This window comes from Etheostoma spectabile, chromosome 3 (assembly GCF_008692095.1).
Source record: "Etheostoma spectabile isolate EspeVRDwgs_2016 chromosome 3, UIUC_Espe_1.0, whole genome shotgun sequence".
Classification (NCBI taxonomy): Eukaryota; Metazoa; Chordata; class Actinopteri; order Perciformes; family Percidae; genus Etheostoma; species Etheostoma spectabile.
In genome coordinates, this window is record NC_045735.1 from 30,916,634 (window position 1) to 30,940,240 (window position 23,607).

At 42.2% G+C, this 23,607-nt stretch overlaps 2 long non-coding RNA genes across 2 annotated transcripts in view; one reads left to right on the forward strand and one right to left on the reverse strand.

Moving 5' to 3' along the window:
* LOC116676760 (uncharacterized) lies at window positions 1-22,505 on the forward strand. Its single transcript, XR_004328827.1, has 3 exons — window positions 1-12; window positions 16,012-16,022; window positions 21,793-22,505. It is a non-coding gene; the product is annotated as an uncharacterized LOC116676760 (long non-coding RNA).
* LOC116676741 (uncharacterized) overlaps window positions 9,460-23,607 on the reverse strand; it is a 19,526-nt gene continuing 5,378 nt past the window's right edge. Inside the window, exon 3 of the long non-coding RNA XR_004328821.1 lies at window positions 9,460-9,634. This is a non-coding gene — a long non-coding RNA (uncharacterized LOC116676741). The remainder of the gene's footprint in view (window positions 9,635-23,607) is intronic.

The window sequence follows — 23,607 nt, forward strand, 5'->3', positions numbered from 1 at the left end:
AGTGGGTTTGGTGTGCTCTTCACCTGTTAGCTCGTGGTTTTGGTGTGGTCTTCACATGTTAGCTGGGTTACACGTTGGTCTTCATGAAGCATCAACACTTTCACCAGCTCTATTCGCATGAGTTTTTTTTTTTTTTTTTTTTTTTTACCAAACTTCAGATTCTGTAATTCAATTGACAAGTGGATGGAACCTTAGCTAGAGAGAAGTTGTCTCCGTCTGTTTTAACAGATACACCTGGGGCCAAGTTGGACACCAGAATCAGCTTTCCAGTCCTAATCTAGTCCTCAACTTTCACATCATTTCACTGGAGTTTTTGTTATTATTGTTTATGTCATCAATACCATATTCAATCTAAATGGATGGGAATATATCTACTGTACGTTGCATTTGACGCACGACTAAGATAACTCAACAGATTCAGCATTCATTCACAGTAAATCATTGAGGCTTGATGGCGCTAACGTTAGCACATGGTAGTATGGATGGCGCTAACGTTAGCACATAGTAGTATGGATGGCGCTAACGTTAGCACATAGTAGTATGGATGGCAACATGATTGAAAATGAAGAAAAAAGGGCAGACAAGCAGCAATACATTCCCATCATCCTCGACCTTATCTGAAAGAGATGTAAACAGTAGGCATCAAGAAAGACTCCTGGCCAATGTGCTGGGGAACTTCCTCATTAATGTCAGTTTGTTTATTCATATTTAATCCTTTATTTTCTTTCCAGAAGCCATATTTGAGCACACGCACATACATGTAGATTCATTTACATGTTAGGGGGGAGATTAAAAATAGAAACTGGATCTGTGAATTCTTACAGATAACAACTGAATTCATATCTTGCTAATGAGTCAGAATCTTATTAACCTGGAGTCCCAGTGTTTGTCATAATAATAATCATATATGTTATGTTTTAGGCCTATTGGCAGACATCCATTTAAAATGTAGCCATTGCCATATAAAGACGTACCCTCCATGTCCACTGAAGTTCCTCAGCGTCTCTCTAGTAACATTTGTGTGCTCCAGGTAGCTTTGCAAAAAATATTGTTGTCATTCTAAGGCTACTTTTACTTTTATACTTTAAGTAAATTTCCAAGCCTGTACTTTGTTACTTTTACTTGAGTAAAGAAGTTTAATCAGTACTTTGACTTTTACCAGAGTATTTTTTAACACAAGTATCTGTACTTCTACTTAAGTACGGAAAGTGAGTACTTTTCCCATCTCTGCCTACCATTGAATCTTGTTTCTAAACAAGAATGTCCATTAGTGGCCTAATGATATTAGGTAGAATAGTTGAAAGTGACCCTGACTGTTCACTGAAAACAAAGTCTGAGCAGCTGGTACCTCAGTCACTAGTGACTGTCAGTGTCAGACTGAATAATGGAGTGGTAACACAATGACTATTCACTCTGAATATCAGTCGACGTCGTCTTCATCATCACAGTCATGATCAGAATATTCATCATCCTCTACCTGCACTCATTACCACGTCTATTTCTCTGTTATGGTCATCCATGTTGTACCACACACCCACACACACACACACACACACACACAAACACACTCTTCATACTCTCCTTATTGCTGTCAGGCCACTTACAGAGAGGTCATAACCCTGGTGAATGATGAGAATGTTGAGCTGAAACCTATCAACGCTGCAGATATGACCAACAGCACCCCCATCCTACACACACACACACACACACACACACACACACTCAAAGAGATTTGTCAGTATACATGTGTATATGAGTGACGGTGGGGGGTTACAAAGAGAGAGAGAGAATAAGTGTGTGTGTGTGTGTGTGTGCTTTGTATTCATGCTGTCACGATCAATTTCTTTTGGAGAGGTGAAAAACTGATTTTCTTAGTCAGCTAATGTGCCGCCCTATGGTGTATTGTGTTCATGCGTGTGTGTGTGTGTGTGTGTGAGTGTGTGTGTGTGCGCGTGTATGTGTGTGTGCGTTTTTGTGTGCGTGTGTATGTGTGGCCTAAGTTGCATTCTGCGGTTGTGCAAAATAATTAAGTGCAATATGTGCACTTCCATGTGATACTGCTTTTTGTGTCTGCATCTGTGTGTGTCTGCATGCAAATGTAGAAATGCCAAGGCATTCGTTGCCATGTCCATTCTTGATTTGTTTTTATTTAATTTCTAATAAATCTAGTGTTTGGGATTGAAGCACAATTTCGTTTTTCAACAACTTGGGTCTTATTTTCGTAGTCTTCTCCATCACTTCTATCAGTTTTGATAACATTGTACAAGTCCTGGGACACAGTAGCAACAATGTTACAATGGAGTCTAACAGAGTTGTAAACAAGCCAACAGTTTTTTTATATTTATACATTATATATTATATATATTTATAATTTTATAGCTGTAGCCTTAGTTTCGTCAACTTGTTCTTTTACGTTTGTAGCTATGCATTGGAAGTATTTGAAATAATTGTACATGTAGGTACAGTGTGGTAAAGTAGGCTTACTGTATTTCGGACACTTCCAACAGCTCACGGTATTCCAGCCACTTTGCTTTTTCCCCGTAAATTCTATAAATAAATACTTAAAGTTATAATGCATGGTTTATGTTTCCCCCATGAAGAAGTAATTCTGTAATTCACCACATAATACAAGCCTTCTGTGATCGCGCTGCACCCCCACCCCTCCTTTACACAGTTGCTAGTAGCCAAGAAGGACACGGAGGATTAAAACATAGCCGTACTGAGAACTACAGAGAGATTACAGTGGAGCTGATAGTCTTGATTAGCTTTGTCTCAACTCATTTGGTAACGGCTTGGATGTTATGAACGGTTATTTATATAAAAAGGCTACGCAACAAAGCTTTAATTTATTGTGCAATATATAGGCTACATGTCATCCTTGTCTTCTCTTGTCTCACCACCAGTTTTCAGAGACAATCGTTTAGGAGAAATCTGTGTAAATTCCAAAGTGCGCCTATGAGCACTCAGAAGAGGTCGGGGACGGTCTTCAGCCAGGAAGACAGACAGAAGGGAAAGCCCAAAGTATGTTAACCCACCTTTAAAAGTGACAGAAACGTTCTTAAGGCCTCATAGATTATTTCTGAAAATATTTAGATTTTTTTAATTAACATAAAAAAGTGAAGAAATTAAAATGTACACTCTGTTAGAAACCCCTACACACTGGCCTGAAATAAACACACACACACACACACACACACATAGGACCTATTCACATTCAAATGGTGAGATGTCAGAGTGAGTGAGCTGCCAGTGCCCTTGGGAGGAGGGGTACATTGCCTTGCGCAAGAGGCTCACACTCCATACTTTGGTCCCTAGTACTAGGTCCATAGACTCTGTGCTTGAACCAGTGACCCTCCGGTTCCCGACCCAACGCCCTACGGAGTGAGCTACTGCCCCCCACCCCAGGCAGTGAAGAGATATACACATTTACAGAGGCATTTTGTCTGACTTAAAAATCCCAGCCGTCCGGAATACAGCTAGCCCTCAAGCCCTCAATCCGGACACTGTGTCTACGGACCGTTTTTAAAGATTTCTTCCGATCAAAATATAGTATGTGTGTAAGACCAGCCTCCAGAGAAAGGTTACCCAATCAGGCTAATCTTTCCACACATTCATATTTCATGGGACTTTTACTGTGCTTACTGCTTCGAAAGTTTCAGGAAGACAGTGAGTCTACGTTAGGTCACATTTTGATACTTTAGGAGACCCGTGGTAGAAGCAGGGCAAAAAACAGCTGCACATGGATATGATGCATATGGAATGATATTATATATTTTACTTACGTGTCATGGCGCTAAGTGGCCCATTTCACGTGGAATTACATGAAACTGATTCAAATGAAAACAACAGCTTCTGGTTCAATGTCCACACACAACATATTCTGCTTTGCACAAAATAAAGACTAAATAAATCATATTACAGCAGTCACAACATGATAATGTCACCCATACATTGTCTAACCAGAGCTTAACATATCATACATAAAACTACACATGCAAAAGCCTTATGGAGGATGTGTGTGCGTGCGCATGAAGCAGCCATTAGTTAGTCAGTGTGAGGGTCTCGGTGCGTCTTCAGATCCGACTCCTTTGATGTATAGTTCTGCCACAAGCCCAGAGCACATTATCCCACCAAACATGAGCGTGTGTCTGGCCCCTGTTCCCCCAACCAGAATAACACCAGGTAAATGTAAATGACTTTCTAACTACCCTCTCATTGTTCCCCTCTCAAGTCGCCCCTGTCTTTTCCTCATGCCGTCCTGCTCTAATTGAATCACCATAGACTCAGTGCATCAATTCTAACTTTGCTATTGAGATTTAATCGGGTGTGCAGGAGACCGGCTTGGCGGGCCGTGGGGTCCTTTTGTGAGAGGCCCATCTGTTGGTAACACAAGGGCCCCAGATCGGGCCAGGCCCAGAAACAGAGCGGGGGTGTGGGAGGGATGACAGGATGGCAGGATGGACCGTTTCCCCTCAATGCAACCCCAAAACCTCCCACCCCTCACTTCTTGGATGTCTGTCTAGGCTTCTGCTGTCACAACACACACGCACACACACACACAGACACACACATATAGAATGGTATAACTTTCTTTGTGAGAACATAATTTGATGCAATGGAGTTTTATTGCAATATGTCACTACAAAGAAGTAAGCAACTTAAAAACGGTATGCTGGTTTGGTATTTTACATCGGTCTATGTTAATGATTACAGCTGTTTACAATCACTTTGGCACACATTTCAGAACCTCAACGTAATTTTTCAAAACTTTTTGTGAAAACTCACAACCTATGATTGAAATGCACATTTTTTTCAAAACTCTTGTTGAAAAACACTTGTTTCAATTGCTTGGATCCAATACACATACACCTAAGATCATTTGTTCATTTAACAAAAATCACCTGTTATGATATATGACACAACTTAGCATTAAAGTACTACTACTTCAAAAAGCAATTCACACATTAAATTTCATATGATTGTCTATTCATTCCATTGCAGTGATCTAACTATGAATTGAACTGCTCAAAATGATAAGTAACTGTTGCTTTACTCTTAATGCATAGTTGTATGGAGACAGAAACAATATTCCATGTGTAGATCATGACAGTTTCCATATTCGGAGATTCATTGTCGCCAATTAGCGTGGAGCATGAACCAATTAGACTACATTATCTATGGATGTAATATTTCATCATTCTTTACTGTAATGTACTACTGTTCATCAAACACTGACAGACATTTTAGATTTTGTTCAATGACTCCACTGTGTCTGTAGTATTCTCTGGACTACCGCAGTGCTTTTACAGGGATGTATTTTCATCTAGTACCATAAGAAAACTTGTATCACTTATTTTGTACTACAATATTTAGTATAGTTAAATATTGTACGAACAATGACATAGTGAAACTGGGTAGCTTCTGTGTGGGTGATCTAAAGTAACGTCTCAATGGTATTTCACAATAAATTAGTTTTTTGAACCAATGATTGTGCAAGGACAAGATTTTTTTAAAGATGTGAATGCACAATGCAATGTTTTGAACATTGGACAGCCTGTGTTACAGGTGATGACTGTTTTGAGTTTTGTGTCTAGAGTTTTGAAAAATGAAATCACGGTTCTGAAATTAGTAACAAAGTGATTGTAAAAAAACTGTAAAAGAAAACAAACAGCAGTTACCATGTTATAGTCTATATAGATGACCTTAGCCTTCCGGGATTGCTCCATTGGCACCGAAAAATTTGCCGTATGTCATTCTTTTTTGGATGTCACCTTCCTCTAAAATGCGGAGGACTATGGTTTACTGCTCCTCAGATCTCTGCAGGGTAAATCCAGACAGCTGGCTAGAGTATCTGTCCAATCTGAGTTTACTGTTGCATTACTGAAACAACCTTTGATCGTACACATGTTCCACCAAAACAAGTTCTATGCAGTATAGTGCCACCCGTGACGACTGTGATTGGTATAAAGAAATGCCAATAAACCAGAGCACGTTTTTCTCCCATCCCGGAATGTTATGTGGACTAGTCAGACCCTCCTCCGCAGGGCTGAGTAAGAAGGTCTGGCAATGCAGGACTAAGCATGTTAGAGTCCCAAGCTTGAATGACCCATCTATCTAACACATTCTCCAACCTAACAAGTTTGCTGGCTTTATATCAATATCACACGAGTTCCAGCTTGCTCCTTACAGACCAGTATGAACATATGTAAAGTGCTTGTATGGAGGACAGTCTCATTTTTATGTACAATAATATCAAGAACACATTGTATCAATAATTTACTGTACACTGTTAAACAAGTGAATGGGTATTTGCATGCTCAGAAATACTGATTCATCTTTTTTGACACCATTTTCGTATCAATGTATGAATATTGACTGACAGATGAAATCAATGACAGACTGCCAGATGGATTTGAGAATGACTGGCTGACAGACCAATAGTAATGACTGGCACTTCCAAACTTACTGACTGGCCCAATGAGAGATTGCCAAGGGCAACCAGGAATCGGGGTTCAGCTGTGCATTCAATAGTTAATGTGTGTGTGTGTGTGTGTCTGGGACAGACAAGTGTCTGTCTGTGATTGAGAATAAATAAGCCAATAAATATTCAATCAGGACAAAAAGAGGCCTGATTAAAAGGACTGGGAGGCTGTGATGGTGAGATGAGACCATCTTAGCCTCGGCCAGGGTTAGGAAGCGTGTGGAAAACAGAAACCACTCAAGCAATCCTTTTTTCATATCCTTTTTTGATAATAATACACAACATATTGATGTAAGAATGACAGGCAAACATTGCTCCATTAAAAGGCTTTAATGAATCAAAGATTTGATTATTTTCAAAGCCTTTTTAGAACAAATGGAAATAGTATTACGTTTAACAAATGAACCCGCATGCAGCGTTGTACACAGGCTCACGCACAAAGATGCAGTACAACACAGTCACTTACCTGCCTTGGTCATTAAAACATGTCTTTTAAAGTGCTCTACTCCCATTCACCAACTTGGAAATGTCTTATTTCCTGAAATTAAAAAATATATGTTGTGTAGTCATCAGTGAGATGGGTGTTGTCTGGATGTTTTCGAATACCGGTGATTAAAATGGTGCATGATACTTACTAAAAAGTTAAAAACACATACGTTTACCATTACAAAACACACAAGAACGTCCACTCCTCTTTTTGGTTGGATGTTTCTGAGGGTGGGAGCACGAAAGTAAATACAGGAAGGTTCTGGTGCAGTGGTCAAACCAGCTCACTCATTAAAATGATCAGACATCGATTCGTGAGAGACGTTACTACGTTACCACAATTGTTAAATTGGGTTAATTTGCAGTGCAACATATGACAGAAACAGTCAGTGTGTGACTTGTTTGGCATTGTTGGAGCAACCTCCACTGTGTCAGGGTGTGCAGCTACTTCTGAGGAAAGTACCCAGAAGTTACTGTAGACTGAGCTCTCCTCGCTTTTACGCTGCTCTGCTTTTTTCACAGTACAGGTAGCTGGGGAACCGCACCCAGGACGGGTCTGACTGAGACGGAGAAAGCTGCACAGAGGAAGTGAGGTTTTGCCGGGCCAAGGTCCAAGATGACGTTATCTTCACTTTCTGCTTAGATTTGCCGGATTTACAGCAAACAGCAGCTTAATATAATATAGTGTCTGGCTTTTGTTTGGTAACTAGTCTTTTTGCACTTTTCTGATCCGTTGTTAGCATAGCTAGCATGCATTAGCTCGGAGGGCTAACTTGGCTTTTCTACTGTAATACGTGAACATCGCTGTCACCCTGAACAACTTGCTGGCCCTGTTCAAAAAACGGACAGTTAAATTAATAAGGGAGAGACCAGATGGTGGTCTCTGCATCTGGCTGTTGCTTTTATTTACATGCTGTAAAGCCGTATTGCATTGTGAAGTATTCATATTGAACAAACTCCAAATCCAGTTCGAGGGACAAAGTTCTGAGTCATTCATGCCCAAATGGTTTCAAATTGTAATGAACAGTGTTGTCTTGGATAAATTCCATGAGAAAATCCACTGAAAAAAAAAAAAGACAGTGAAATCTGAAAAGGAACGCTTACTCAGGGGTTCAAGTCAAATTCATTTTCTTCTTGCCAGAGCATCTAAAGTTGCATGTATGTGTGGCGTTAATGGAAGGCATACACAAGCTCCTATATTACAGCATGTAACTACATCATACATGATTCTCTGTCCCGCAATCAATAAGGCAACTGATGCAGAAGAAGCATACACATAGGAGGATGGAGCGTGTGTGTGTGTGAGTGACGGATCTATGGGCCGGCATGCATTAGTCAAATCCACTCTCCACAGTGAGACTATTGGCAGGCCCGAGCCGATAGGACACGGAGGCCGACAGTAAGATGTATGTACTACACTGCCACACAAACACACTGTGATGGAATGCACTGTGTCTGTATCGGGTGTTTCAGCAAATGTTCAGTCATGTATTGTGAAGAGGGATATTAGCTGACTGTGTGTGTGTGTGTGTGTGTTTGAGTTTTTTTTTTTGCATGTCAGCTAAAAGCCATCCGTGAACTTTGTCACACACCATAGCTTTGTGCGTGTGCTTTTTTTGTGCACCACAACTGCTGCAGTGTCTGTGTGTGTGTGTGTGTGTGTGGTGTGTGTGTGTGTGTGTGTGTGTGTGTGTGTGGTGGGGTGTGGGTGGGTGGGGTAGCAGCATGCATGCACATGTTGGACTGTTTGTGATGAATGATATGTGTGATATGTGCTGGTGTGCCAGGCACGTCTGGCCTGCTTAGCATTGGCCCGGCCCCTATAGAGATGACTTATCAGTGAAGGTACATATGGAAGAACAGTTTGCCTACGCAGAGTCTCCTACCACCCCCTGTCAAAGAGAGAGAAAGAAATCCTTATCAGGTAGCCCTCGTCTTCCCCTCCATTCTCCTTCTCCCTCCCTGTCCTCTCCTTCCGCTCTCTATCTCTGTCTCGTCTTCGAGATATGCTAATCGCTGTGTAAGTATATCCTGTCAAATAATTACCATATATTAAGCTCTACTCATCTTGGCATATTTTTCCCCTCCCGCGTAATCGTATTTGGGCTCCTTCCTTCGGAAATAGCAGCGGACTGAAGGGACTTACCTTAGGCAAGTTAATCTTCATTGATTGAATATCAGGCGTGTGTGAGGAAGAAAAGTCATGCATGTTGATGAAAAACTGGGCACTGGTTATTAATAAGAGAATGAACTCTGTATAATGTAAAATATGTTGTATGTGTTCTATGTATACAATATGTGGTTCCTTCAGGTGACAATTGGGGAATTTAACAGGTTATTGAGGCATCCCAGAAAAACTTCAGAACAATAAGGACCAGTTATGACTAGCATCGTTTGGGTGTTTATGAGATGAATAGTGAGGGCGTTTTCACACCTGAATGACTGAACCACGGTCCAGACCAAGGATCATGTTTTGGTTATGTTGTATACATTTGATCCGTTTTGGTTTCCCACTGCAGTTATGCAAGTGCACTGCAAAAGACCTATACACTACATCCTGTCGTCATCACTATGTGATCTGCGTCTCCTGACAGTTGTGATTGATTGGTTTGTAGACGGGCTTCCCCGTCCTCTCGTATCCTCTCTCTGTGTCCGGGTTTTCCCAACCTGCCCTCCCCGTCCAGCCACAGCTCTTTTTGTTTTGTTGCGTTGTAGAAGGAAGACACAGGAACTTGATGGGAGTACGCTGTTCTGTTTAATATGCCGTAACGTTAGTAATGTATTCTCTGCTGTGATTGAGACCGCTGCTCTGAGCACTGACACTATCACTCTCTCTCTCACTATGTACACACTAAGCACCTAGCTGTTCTTTTAAGGACCTACGCTTCTCTTATAACACAAAGATAGCCTGCCAGAACTTCCTGTATTTGGTCCAAAAGTCAGAACCATCCAAGAAACGCACAAAAAATTGACCAAACCATGGTTTAGTTTGAGCCGGACTGAGACCATCTCTTTTGGTCAAAAGAAGTGGGGGGGGGAGGTTTCACACCTGTAATTTAGGTTCAGATCAAACTGGAAATTCAGAAAATCTGGATTAAACAAGGTAGGTTTGAAAGCCCCCTAACTCCAAATTTACACTGGTTGCGTAACGTCTGTGGATCCGCTCCAGAACGGCGGAGGAGTCATTAGGTTTACATTAAAGTCAACGTGTATATTTTCACTGAATGCAGAACGTCTGCGTTCCAACTCCGTCCTAGCTCCGGCGATCCGCAGCCCTCCGGAGCAGATGCGCAGAGCTTCTATTTTTGCCGGACGCCGGAGAGCAACCTTATATTTCCTTGCACTACACCTTAAAAACACAGCGCAGAGTTGTTTCCCCTCTAGTCCTCTGGATGGAAACAAACTGTTGTTGGTTTTCTGTTTCTCTTTTACATAAATCTGCGAGATCTTGTCGATCTTCGAGACTTCCACTGTCAGTCATGGCTGCAGCCGTTCAGCAACAAACCCGTACCTGGTGGGTGTTGATGGACGGCGGAGCACGGAGCCCACACGCAGCGGAGCCGATCTGCAGCCGTTCAGCAACCGGTGGAATTTAGGAGTAAGAGAGATTAATTACTACTTACTGTAGAACTCAATGTTTCTAAATCAATCCATTAGAGTTCACAAAAACACGTGCTAAACTCTAACTGCAGACTGGACAGCAACAGTTCATGTGGATCAAACTCTAGCTCGTTTTTCAATGCTGGAACACAGTTTTCAAACTCCACAAACTTATCTCATGACTTTAACCCCGACCAGCACAGAACTGTGGATCTACAGCACTGTGTTCAGATGCTACACACTGCTGTCACAACTGTTAACCTCACATTCAGACAGACTAGATCTCAGTATGGGGCCTATCAAACACTGCTGATCATAATGTTAGCTGAAAGCCTAAGCAGGTGTCTTGTTCTTGACTAGTTAGTGAAGATATACAGTATTTACACAGAGAAAGCTCAGAAAGCCTTTTTTGTATACAAACACCAAATAAGAATGAAACAATCATACACTCTACCGTTTGAGAGACACAAGTAAAAGAGCAAAGATACCAACATGTCCAGGTCAGATGTCTGAGGTTACATACACAGCTTTAAAAAATGTGAAAAACACTACCTTTACTATAGAAAAACTGCGGTCTTACTGTTTTTCAGAAAGTAATGGAGGTGAAAGCCATTGAAACCACACATTCAATAGTATGTCAGATGATGAAGACATCCATGATGCTGGAGAGAGGCAGGATTAGTCAAACTAGTCTTTCTTACTCTTATGTACTTTTTTTTCCCAGTAATTCCATAAATTATTTGAGACAAAATACTATATTGAAGCAAACTGCTGAATTTCGTTCCTTCTTGTTTACCTTACTTACAAATTGGTATATTATATTTTCATTAAAGAAACTATTGAATAGTGTGAAGTCACTCAAATTGTTCAAAGTGTAAAGATGAAATGTTAGTATTTTCTCTCTTGGATTTTGATGCCAGTGTTTTTACTCTCAGTGTGTTTTGACTGACAGTGTGTGTTATCTCACTGAGGATTGTTCATAGTGTGTGGCTGCACTGAGCCCGTTCTGAGATGTGTGTCAAGAGTTTTGTTGCTCTGAATGAGTTCTGTAGCTGATATAGGTAGTGCAGACTGTAGTTAGAGTTGTGCACATGTGGCTTCAGTTGAGACCACTGTTGTTTAATAATAATAATAACGTGTGCTTGTGTCTATTGTGTGTGTGCATGGTTCTCCCAGCCTGGCTGTGTCCTCCAGATGACACGCGAGTGACATTGTAATCTACATGACTGATAAATGCTCCGTGTCATTAGAGCTAGGAAAGGCTCTCCATCGCTCTCAGTGAAGCTGTACATCAGCGTGCATTGTACCTCGGTAGGTGATGCCACAACTGGGGTTTTAAAGACTGACACCAGTATATCTGCCCTGGAGCTTTTTTGTCTCTCATAGTGCCTTTTTTTCAATATATCTTTGGTTCCTTAGCTTCAAAAATTAAAATGTACATACATATGTTTGTCAATCCATGATCAGATGGATATGTGCTAGCATACACGTATACTTGTGTGAATGTGTGTGTGTGTGTGCGTGTGTCTGTCTGTTTGTGTGTGTGTTTTTGTGTGTGTGTGTGTGTGTGTGTGTGTGTGTGTGGGTCTTGGGGATGACTGCCATGGTACCCTTCCAGAGAGGCAGTGCACTAAAAGAGCAACCATCTCTGGGCTCTTTTGTGTAGGGAGGAGCAGCCAAGGTCAGAGCTCTGTGTGTATGGTGTGTGTGTGTGTGTGTGTGTGTGTGTGTATTCATTGGCTCTTCTAGTGACTCAGTAACAGGATCCTTGGCCTATTAATTGGCCTGACAATGATAAAGGAAATGGAAGTGGATGCTATTTGTCTCTAATGCAGCCACTCTCATATTAGCACAAAGACAAATGGACAGCGTTTTCCCACTTGCACTATTTTTTTAAGCCCTTTGAGGGTGTGTGTGGACAGTGTGTATATATGTTTATGTTTTTATGTGTTATTGAGGGGTTATCTTAAAAATATATCATCAAAACATCTGTGAATCAAACTGTTATTGGCAGGATTAGACTTACGGTGTCAGCACTGAGGTGTTTGTATATGTACAGTACATATGTGTGTGTGTACAGTCCCTGACAAAAGTCTTGTCGCTTGTGTACAAATTGACCTGAAGTGCTGCTGAAATATATTTCTGATCAAGATTTATTTACAAGAAATGGCTCATTTTAATCCCAACAGCTTTTGTAATAATGTTTCAGTGCAAAAAGAAACTATCAAAAAGTATTCTAATATTCACAGCTTGGTAAAGCCCATTGAGTCAGTTTTGGCAAAGACATAAGTGTTGTCGCCTTGTCATATGAGTCAGTTTTTGCAAAGACATAAGTGTTGTCGCCTTGTCATATGAGCTTCACCTGTGACTAATAATGGATCAATTAGGTCTCAGGTGTGTATAAAAACAACCCCAGTACACTAGACCTTCACATCAACTGCAACTAGACATCGGCAAACATGCCTAAGATTCACCCTGAGACTAAAGTTTTGATTATCAAGAGGCTGAAGACCAGATCCACTGCTGATGTGGCAGACACCTTCAATGTGTCTCAGCGTCAAGTACAGAGGATAAAAAAACATTTGAAGACACTGGAGATGTTTTTGACAAGCCCAGGTCAGGCAGACCCCGCAAGACAACTGCTCGAGAGGACCGTTTCTTGGCTCGAAAATCCAAGGCCAGCCCATTTTCCACTGCAGCAGAGCTCCACCAGACCTGGTCCCCTGAAGTCCCTGTGTCAACCTGAACAGTTTATCGGATTCTGTCTCGAAATGGCCTCCATGCTCGAATCAGTGCCCAGAAGCCAGCACTAAACAAAAGACAATTGAAAAACCGTGTGGCATTTGCCAAGGCCCACAGCCTGCTAAAAGGATGGATGCTGGAGAAGTGGAAGAAAGTGGATTTTTCAGATGAATCTTCTGTTGAATTACACCACAGTTGCCCCAAATATTGCAGGAGACCTACTGGAGCCCGCATGGATCCAAGATTCACCCAGAAAACAGTGAAGTTTGGTGGCGGAGAAATCATGGTCTGGGGTTACATCCAGTATGGGGGTATGCGAGAGATCTACAGGGTGGAAGGCAACATCAAAAGTCTCAAATACCAAACATCTTAGCTACCTCTTATATTCCCAACCATAAAAGAGGCCAATTCTCCAGCATGGTGCTCCATCGCATACTTCCATCTCCACTTCAAAGTGGTGCATCAAGCGAGCTTTCCATAGCTATTCCTGATGACATCATCAATTATTGTAGAAGCTTGCCAAACCGCATGGATGCGTCCTTCAAGCTCATTGAAGTCATACAACATTAGAATTTGAAATCTCACAGCACCACTATTTAATTGCTGATATATTTTAGTATTTGTGATAATTTGTTCATTTATGTATAAGGCGACAAAACTTTTGTCCTGCCAAAATTTGACCTTTCTGTCTTGTTTAAATAAAATCTTTTTTTAGTGAAACTAATTTATTTCAGTACATTGGACATCATTTGGGAGGGTTTTAGCTTTCATATGAGCTATTTCTTACACCAACTGATTAATTAAAAGTCAGGTTAATAGCAGTGTTTCTACAAAATAGATAAGCGACAAGACTTTTGTCAGGGACTGTATGTGTGTTTGTGTGTGTTGTGTGTGTGTGTGTGTGTGTGTGTGTGTGTGGTGTGTGCATGTTTGTGTGTCTGTTTGCATATGCACATTATGTGATGTTTATGTATTTGTGTGTTGATGTATGTGTGCTTCTGTGTGCATATGCCAATTGGTTTTTTTCTGAGCTTCTTACGTAAACATGTTGTGCATGCTCGAGCGAGTGTGTGTGTGTGTGTGTGTGTGTGTGTGGGTGTGTGTGGGGGCGAGGCTGTACCTGAGGTCAAAGGTCAAGGAGAGACTGCAGCCTGCAGCAGACTGCCAGGTTATGAGTGGGGAGGCGTGGAACAGTTTGACAGGGGACACAGCCTCTATTCTCTTCCAAAAAGGGCTATTGTTAATGCTGACCTAATGGCACCACCACACACACACACACACACACACACACACACACACACACACACACACACACACACAGACATAGATATTGCAAAAAGGCCTCTGCTTTCAAATTCTGCCATTCTGCCACATTCATCAGGTTTTACATGCAGCAAAATTAATTTAATTTTATGTCCAACTGAAATCCTAAAGAGTTATTAAAATTAAAAAAAAAACGTGATTTTTTTAAATCAATTGTATTTTATCAATTGATTTAATAAAAAAAAGAAGAAAAGCAAAAAAGGCTTTGGAGACAAAAAAGTATAAGAATTGCTCCTTTATGTTCTAAGCCTCTAAGTGTGTTTGTGTGTGTGTGTGTGTGTGTGTGTGTGTGTGTGGGGGGGGGGGGTGTCCCAGTATGTTTTGATTGACAGCTGACCACGGGGGTACTGAGAGACAGAATTCAGCCTTACAAAACTGTAGCTTACAAGTTAAGAATACACAGTGTTGGTTAGCAGTGGTTTTTAAGGACAATTTAACATCCAAGCTAAATGATGTTGACATTTCTAAGTTGTTCAGTGTGCTAAAGCTAACTAGCTTATTAGCAATGTATCCTGCAAACTGACGGTGGCAGCAGTTTTCCTCGCTGGATGTTTGGTAGCTTGTTCTGTGAGCCAAGTGCATCTCAAGAAGGGGTTCGGCAGAAGAAAGAATCCCTTCATAATGTTGAATAATTCTTCTTGGCATGGTCGTACCTCGGCATAGTTAAAAACATCCCACTTCTTTAATCTGTGATTTAATGCCTCACTCAGTGAGCTTGCAGATTGACCAAATCAAACACACCCAAAATGTTGTGTGACCTACAGGTACATGATGGGTAGAGAGGCTGAGCAGAATGGTTATAGTGGGACAGAGAGACTGAGTGGACTGGTTATAGTAGGGCAGAGAGACTGAGTGGACTGGTTATAGTGGGACAGACCAGCTGAGCGGACTGGTTATAGTGGGACAGAGAGACTGAGTGGACTGATTTTAGTGGGACAGACCAGCTGAATGGACTGGTTATAGTGGAACAGAGAGGTTGAGTGGACTGGTTGTGGTAGGGCAGAGAGACTGAGTGGATTGATTTTAGTGGGACAGACCAGCTGAGTGGACTGGTTACAGTGGGACAGGGAGGCTTAGTGGACTGGTTTTAGTGGGACAGAGATACTGAGTGGACTGGTTATAGTGGGACAGAGAGGCTGAGTGGACTGGTTATAGTGGGACAGACCAGCTGAGTGGACTGGTTATAGTGGGACAGAGAAGCTGAGTTGACTGGTTATAGTGGGACAGACCAGCCGAGTGGACTGGTTAAAGTGGGGCAGAGAGGCGGAGTGGACTGGTTATAGTGGGACAGAGGGGCTGAGTGGACTGGTTGTAGTGGGACAGACCAGCCAAGTGGACTGGTTATAGTGGGACAGAGGGACTGAGTGGACTGGTTATAGTAGGACAGAGGGTCTGAGTGGACTGGTTATAGTGGGACAGACTAGCCGAATGGACTGGTTATAGTGGGACAGAGAGGCTGAGTGGACTGGTTATAGTGGGACAGACCAGCCGAGTGGTCTGGTTATAGTGGGACAGAGAGGCGGAGTGGACTGGTTATAGTGGGACAGAGGGGCTGAGTGGACTGGTTACAGTGCGACAGAGGGGCTGAGTGGACTGGTTATAGTGGGACAGACCAGCCGAGTGGACTGGTTATAGTGGGTCAGAGAGGCGGAGTGGACTGGTTATAGTGGGACAGAGACCCTGAGTGGACTGGTTATACTGGGACATAGAGGCTGAGTGGACTGGTTATAGTAGGACAGACCAGCCGAGTGGACTGGTTATAGTGGGACAGAGGGACTGAGTGGACTGGTTATAGTGGGACAGAGACCCTAAGTGGACTGGTTATACTAGGACATAGAGGCTGAGTGGACTGGTTATAGTGGGACAGACCAGCCGAGTGGTCTGGTTATAGTGGGACAGAGAGGCGGAGTGGACTGGTTATAGTGGGACAGAGGGGCTGAGTGGACTGGTTACAGTGCGACAGAGGGGCTGAGTGGACTGGTTATAGTGGGACAGACCAGCCGAGTGGACTGGTTATAGTGGGTCAGAGAGGCGGAGTGGACTGGTTATAGTGGGACAGAGACCCTGAGTGGACTGGTTATACTGGGACATAGAGGCTGAGTGGACTGGTTATAGTAGGACAGACCAGCCGAGTGGACTGGTTATAGTGGGACAGAGGGACTGAGTGGACTGGTTATAGTGGGACAGAGACCCTAAGTGGACTGGTTATACTAGGACATAGAGGCTGAGTGGACTGGTTATAGTGGGACAGACCAGCCGAGTGGTCTGGTTATAGTGGGACAGAGAGGCGGAGTGGACTGGTTATAGTGGGACAGAGGGCTGAGTGGACTGGTTACAGTGCGACAGAGGGCTGAGTGGACTGGTTATAGTGGGACAGACCAGCCGAGTGGACTGGTTATAGTGGGTCAGAGAGGCGGAGTGGACTGGTTATAGTGGGACAGAGACCCTGAGTGGACTGGTTATACTGGGACATAGAGGCTGAGTGGACTGGTTATAGTAGGACAGACCAGCCGAGTGGACTGGTTATAGTGGGACAGAGGGGCTGAGTGGACTGGTTATAGTGGGACAGAGACCCTAGTGGACTGGTTATACTAGGACATAGAGGCTGAGTGGACTGGTATAGTGGACAGACCAGCCGAGTGGTCTGGTATAGTGGACGAGGGCGGAGTGGACTGGTTATAGTGGGACAGAGGGGCTGAGTGGACTGTTACAGTGCGACAGAGGGGCTGAGTGGACTGGTTATAGTGGGACAGACCACCGAGTGGATGGTTATAGTGGGTCAGAGAGGCGAGTGGACTGGTTATAAGTGGACAGAGACCCTGAGTGGACTGGTTATACTGGATAGAGGCTGAGTGGGCTGGTTCTAGTAGGCAGACCAGCCGAGTGGACTGGTTATCTGACAGAGAGGCTGAGTGGACTGGTTATAGTAGGACAGACCAGCCGAGTGGACTGTTTATAGTGGGACAGAGGGACTGAGTGGACTGGATATAGAAGGAGAAAGAAACAAATATTAGTCCCAGTGTTTTTTATAAACAAAAACCACGTTACCCATAATTCCAGGAGTTGCTTATTTGCTCCTGTGGAATGATGAAGCTCTCTGCTGCGCCGTTAAAAAATAAACACAAAATCTAACAGAGCTCTTCCATCTGGAAGAAAATGTGTCCCCTCGTTCCCTCCGCTTATATTTGAATGTGAGCAATGTGTCCAGAAATGGGTATCCGTGTTTAAGCGTGTGTATGGCGTGATAAGGGAGAGAGGGATCTGATAGGCCGTGATAAAATACCTGGGTAATGTCTAGCTGCATTTTTACGTTTCTCCCCAGGAGCATCTGTGAGAATGTTATCTCCAGACTGGGAAGCCATGTTTCCCCCTCCAGGGAATACCCCCCACCAATACCACCACCCTCAAGCGCTGGATATACTGGGTGTATGGCCAGCCCCCTCCTCCCCCTCCTCCCCCCCCAAACACCCCCTTCTCATTTATACTATCTTTTTTTTTCTCTCTCTGTATTGGCCGAATCACTTCCAACCATTTTTCAACCAGCTGCTTTTGTCAGTAAACAACTTTATCTCATGGGATATGGGTTATTCTCTCTACCATTATCTATATTATATTATCGCCTTTCATTATCTTTTGGCTCAAAACCATATGGCACATGATAGTGGGTCCTGTGCAAGGATCTGAGACCAGAATTCCCTGTCTTGGACACGATCTGGATCTAAGGAGGAGTTATTCTCTTATTTCTTGCAAAATAGTAAAGAAATCAGAGGAGTGGGAGAAAAACTGCAGTAGATTCATTCATTTAACATCAACAATTCTATACTTATAATTTGCTCTTCGGTAGTCCAAGTATTGCCATACATGCTTTGCTTACCAGAAGTTGTAGTTTTTGACAAATAATTAAAAAGGGCAAAGGTTGTATGTAACTGTTAAAGGCAACACACGGGAATGTAGCATACGTTAACGTCTGTGTGACGTCATAATGTGTTATCCTTTAGACACTTGAAGTCTTTTATTGCTCCATAGTACATCAAATTTCTTAATGAACGATGGTTTTCTGTATGGAAGAGTATTAGCGCCACAAGTAAAAATTTAATTGAGCTCTGAGTTCAAGTCAAAATTCTTTTTCAAAACTCTAACTTTTTTTTTAAAGTCTAACTTTATTTTAATTTTAAAAAAGTTATAATTCTATCATGTTCTATCATCTATCAGTTATGATAATCCATCAGTTATAATAATCATTAACATTGTGAGATAGGACATCCCCTGGTGGAGGTTGGACCTCTCCAGGTGCCTTTCTAGCCTTTTTAACTACAGAGAACATTTGTTTTTATTGATATTACTTACAAATATTCTATTATGAATTACTTCTGGTTATCTGTTGAAATAACAAACAATATAATTTGTTATTTACAGCCTATATTTTTTTATCAACATTTCTACTGGTTATGATGGCAATTTAAACTCTAGCATAGTTTCTGAGATTTGTTAGAAATTGTTGAATGAATATTAACTGCAAATTTTAAATTTTTCTATTAAATGCAAAGATAAGATTTTCATAAAACTCATTCCTTGTTCAGTTTGGACCAATATAACGTGAGTGTGCAAACATAATATAACGCGTGCACTCTCATTTTTACAATTCCACAGATGTTTATAAAAAGAAAACATTCTGGGTAAAAGTTTCTTCAACATTGAGACACATTGTATGATTCATTCATCTTCCATCCATCTTCGTCCCCTTGTCCGGTGTCGGGTCACAGGAGGAGCAGCTCCAGCTCTTTATTTTGTATTATGCTGAAGTTTTATTATTGCTGATTCATTTTTAGGAGTATATTGCTTTATATGCACATACACAATGCTTCATGGTTTGACTTTTGATTTTACTGAGATCAGATTATTCACTATCTGAAATCTCACACTGTAAACAACACTGACGTGTAATTGCGCTCAGGTCTGAGGTTGCATCTTTGCTGTGTGGGCTAGCCATGACCTAAGGTGTTGCAGCCACCACCCCCACCCCCACCTCCACCCCCAGGTCTCTCTGCTCAGTGCTCATTGCTAGACTCTGGCTCATTTGAATATATTGATTGGGCCATCTGTAAGCCATTTATCTCCTTCAAAAGACCGTTAAAGTAGGCCTCTTCACCCGTCGGCCCGCCCACAACTGTTTCCCTGACAGAGAGGATTTACACACACATTAAGAAGGACATGTACTCACACACGCACACACATAAGCTAAAGAAAGGGAACACATATTTTAAAATATATTGAATTATTTTCCTTAAACACTACCTTAAAACAACCACAAGCAGCAGGAGCAGCAGCAGCAGCAGCAGCAGCAGAAGAAGAAGAAGAAGAAGGAGCCGTGTTCGCTGTGTTTTCAGATAAGAGCCGGAAAACACAGCATGTAAACACAGGCTCACGGTGGGCAAGCTAAGTGCAACACTCCAGCCTGCTTTGGGGGACCAAACACTATCTAATGCTTCATTTAGTGATGCTAAAATTCCCACCCAATAATGAAACCAATTATTGCATTCACACAGCGAATAATGCCTCCTTCAAATAATCTGCTTATCTGGCCTTGCCTCCATGGCTTTAAGTGTGCGTATGCATGTCTGTAGATGTGTGTGTGTGTGTGTGTGTGTGAGTGTGTGTGTGTGTATCTGCCTATCATCATAAACTGCATCCTGATGTTGCCGAAGCAGGGTTCTGGCACATCTGCAAGCCCTAGATATTCTTTGAACAGGCGTACGTGTCGTCAGCAGAGTGCATGCATCATCATGATTGACTTATTCCTGACATTCCCAGTGGTAAAGCCTGGGTAAAGGATTACTCTCTGGTCTTGGACTGCTGCCCACTGTACAGTAAGAGCCTTGAACATCCACACACACACACCCACACACACACACACACAACCACACGCACACACACAACAAAAACACACTCGCGTACAAACCGTGCGTCTATAACAGGCATACGTCTCTTTGTGTTCAGCGCCTTTTACTGCCTCTTTGTTCCCTCTTTTGTCTCCATTCTTCATTCAAATCAGTTTTCTCCTCAGACAAACCGTTGGCGGGCAGCCATTTGCAAGACCGAGCAAGACAGGGAAGCGCGGAGCTAGAGAGAAGGCTGGATGAAGAGAGGGAGACGGGGGAAGGCAGAGGAAGAAAAGGAGGAGTCGAGAGAAGCAGGGAAGCATGGAAGAGAGGAAACTGAGATGGAAAAGGAAAAAAAAAAAATGAAATGGTAGAGGTGAATTCATGCTCCCGCCCTCCAACACGAGAACATTGGGCTGTTTGCCTCTGCGTGGCGGTTGCGGATCACTCTCTATTCCTGCGGGCGGCAGGTTAACATTTGAAATGTCTCTGCTCCGACAAGGTGAAGGGTGGCGGTCGCTATCCAGCGGAGACCTTGCCTCTGTGTGTAAGTACAGGGCACAGGCAGATGGTGGAAAATTGGCGTCGGCGCTTGAACCATACGGAGCATATGCACATGGGGGAGTTTGCAAAGACCCGGGGCATGGGGTGCGAGCCGCGGACCGGCGCCTGCTGAGGCTGGCACAAGACACAAGGCACTGACATTGGCACCGGTGAGGGGTAACAGTGCGCTTGAACTTCTCTTGGAAGGCCCCAGAACCAGAGAGCTCGACTTTCTAACCAGACAACAAAGTCCTGTCTTATATCTACAATAGAATATACTTTATTGTCATTGAAAAGTACTAAACGTAACAAATACAAAAAGAAATTCTCCAAGATGCACTTGTTCACATTCATCCCAGTCAATAAGCATATGAATAAGCATTTTAAAAATGTGGAAACAGTATTGCAAGTGTTGTATTGTTGGACATCTAGTTAATGAAATCAATGAAATGTTTAATTTCAGCTCAGTGATGGCTCCTTCAATCTGGAGATACAAGCTTTTTAGTGCTCTATAGCGCCTCCCGGAGGGTAACAGACAGCAGACAAATACATTTATGTAAAAGTCCACTTCGTTTTTTATGCTAAATAACACATGTGGCCTGCAACAGAGAGAAATCACGGCCTTTTTGGGCTTCCTGGACACTTCAAACGAATGATTGCCTGAAACTCCTCTGTGATGGTGGTCTCTAACAATTTTTGAAACTTTGGGAACAAGACCAACCCTCTCACTTTATTTAGTAATACTGTGTTCCATTTACCTCGGAACTCGAAAGTCAGAGCTGGGAATGATGTCACACCCGAGTTGAATGCGTTTGAATTTGGATTTTAATTGTTTTCATTAGCTCTAGCCAGGTTAGCCATTGTTAGCTATACCAGTTGATCTGAAGACGCATTACGCTGTTTCACAAACAGTGTAGCAACAGGTTGACAGATAGAATATAGACAGGTCTGTGAGTATGAATGATTCAGTGAGACACAAATCAGACAGAAGTGCTAATAAACTGTTACTGTTACCACAGCATTCACTACTGTTGATGCACAGGGCAGCCATGTTGGATTTTTAGCTTGTGGTACTGCAAGGTTGTCTGAGTTCTGAGCTCGGAAATCCGAGGTCAGGGACGCGTTTCCAACTTTAACCTCGGAAAGCCGACCTCCGAGAACAAATGGAACGCACTGTAATTGGGCAGGTGTGTGGAGGTGTGACAGTTGGTGTGTGTACCACGAAGTGCAACACCACAAATGCCCTAAAGTGTGTCCCTTGTTTTACTATTCTTCTCATCACCAGAAGCAATATAAAGACTTTGGATCCAGCTGACAGTTGACCTCCAAGTGTGTGTGTGTATTTCAAGTGTGTGGTGGGTTCTAACAAAGAGTGTGAACTGTAATTTACCCAATGAGGGATCATTAAAAATGAATTATCTTATTATCAAAAATATATGTGTTGAACAGAACATAGGGCGTAGAATGTAAAGTTTGTCCTGAAGGTGCGGCTGCAAGAAATTTCAAAATGGTCCATCAATTTAGGCAGTTGAATAAATGTTATTGAAATCTGCGTATTTTGATGTTTTTTTGAATACAAGTGGTAATTTTGGCTTGATGGTGGCACTGAAGGAAAGCACAGGCGCATGTCAGTCAGTCTTATCGGTTAGGTACCTTGCAGACCTTAAGTAACAGTTCCACCTCGTTGTTGATGTAAGCTAATAAATCCCTGGTCTTACTTTAGCCATTGTTTTTCTTTCTCCAAAGTATTTTGGTAAAACTTTATAACAATGGTACATGAATTATCATGAATTCATGCACGACTTCTTTCATGAAAAAGCATGAATTCATTCATGTAGTACTTCATGAACTAATATCTCATTCACGGCTTACAGTAATGCAAGAACAATGCATTAATTAATGCATGAATGTTTCAATCATTATGATTTCTGATTTATTAATGATGTCCATGTCTTCTTTATAGGTAAATCTGTAGTTAAAAAGACAGGCTAAAGAAACTAAATTGTAGTGTTGTAATCATGATGAACTAAACATGACTTCTACATTACTTCATAATGTGTGTGGCCCTTTAAATAAAGTGCTGACCTGGTCAATCTTCAACATTGATAGATGACATGTATTTAATGGTGGCATATGCAGCAATCATCTTTGCGACCCATCTCTTAAAAAAAAATTGTCAGGACATTTCTGGCATTCAGACACTTAGAAGTTAGAAAAAAGAAACATTCATAAATAAATATTCTACCAGGGTGAGCATTGTTCTCAGGCATTACTGTTGTTGTACAGTAACATAATACAGAATACAATCAGTATTTTGTCAATGTACTGATCTCAGTAACATTTTGCCCACCCACTCCTTTAATTCTGTGTGTTACCAGTATTTTCTTTATTTTCAACTGCACAGTAACGTCAATCTGCTTCCTGCACATGCCCAGTGTGTGTGAATGGTTGTGTTAGACGTGTTAATATGGACGGAGATTAGTTCAGCTATTGAAGCTAAAACTCTTGGCTGGACGGAGTTCATTTTTGTCCCAAAACGCTGCATAAAAATTA